Genomic DNA, 1,536 nt, shown 5'->3' with positions numbered 1-1,536 from the left:
AAAAAATTTTAGTTTTCCTCTCTCTTTTAAAGTGATTACAGCTTTAAATTCGGACCATATCCCTGTATTAATTATTTTATCTACTGAGATAAACAATGAAACGTTGCAAAAATCCCTCATTAATGGAGTAATCGATTGGGAAATGTACAAAATTCTTGTCGATGAAAAATTGCAACTGAAAAAAAATTTCCCAACCGCTCAAGAAATAGATAAAAGTATAACGACGTTAATTGAGGCGATCTCAAATAGTTTACACGAGGGAACTGTACGACCTTGCCATTTAAGGAGAAAAACATTTTCTGGCAGCTGCCCTAAATCGATACTGCTAAAAAATAATGCAAGGAGACAGTGGATGCGCACTAGAAACCCTGTTCACAAAAATAAATGGAACCACCTCAAACATGAAATTAAAAAGGATCTAGATGAATGGGCGTATTCTAAATATCAGGGATATGTGGAAAATTTAGACCCAAAGGACCATTCATTATGGAAAGCTACGCGACGTCTCTTGAATAAACGTGAAAAAATTCCAAGTCTAGTAGACAACGATGAATTCATCACCAGTGACACCAAAAAAGCTGAAGCATTCGCCAATTTCTTTGAGAAAACATTCTCCAACACAGAAATACGTCCGAATTTAGTCACTGATCAAATTGACAAGTATGTAAATCTCCCCCTCGCAACAGTTGAAATCCCACCTAAATTCACGTCCCCAAAATAAATCCAGACCTGATTAAAAAGCTCAAGATAAAGAAAAGTCCTGGCCATTATTTGATCCCAGCCATAGCAATCAAAATTTTAACCAGGAAAGCTGTCGTTTTTATCACGTCAATTTTCAACAGTTGTCTTCGTACTGGATACTTTCCGGATACATGGAAGAAAGCCGAACTCATAGTAATTCACAAGCCTGGTAAGAACGCTAAACACATCAGCAGCTATAGACTTATCAGTTTATTACCCATTTTTGGAAAATTACTGGAATCATTTATAAAAAAATATCTTAATTCTTTTTTTCAAAGCATCGAAATAATTCCTGATTTCAATTCGGTTTTCAATACAGTCATTCCACTTCTCACCAACTGGCTAGACTATCGGAATTTATAATTAGCGGATTCGAAAAAAAGAGACATACCCTGGTAGCGTTCTTAGATTTCCAACAAGCATTCGATAAGGTCTGGGATCGAGGTCTCCTATATAAACTAAAGAAAGCAGGTACTCCAAAGTACCTATACAATATTCTGAGCTCATTCCTCAATGGTAGAACATTTTCAGTCAGAATTAATAACAAAAATTCAACTCTTAAACAAATCAATGCCGGTACTCACAAGGTTCAGTCCTTTCTCCCATTTTGTTCAACTTTTACCTTCACGACATCGTCCAGTCCACACACACCTCCATAGCTATGTTCGCTGACGATACAGCTGTGTTCTCTCAACATGATGATATAATAATAACTAGAAACACTTTGCAAAGTCACCTTAATGATTTAGAATAATATTTCACAAAATGGATGATTAGCTTGAATATTGAAAAATG

The sequence above is a fragment of the Halyomorpha halys genome, unplaced genomic scaffold, assembly GCF_000696795.3.
Source record: "Halyomorpha halys isolate HHAL.00 unplaced genomic scaffold, Hhal_1.1 Scaffold481.1, whole genome shotgun sequence".
NCBI lineage: Eukaryota > Metazoa > Arthropoda > Insecta > Hemiptera > Pentatomidae > Halyomorpha > Halyomorpha halys.
This window is presented reverse-complemented; position numbering follows the sequence as displayed.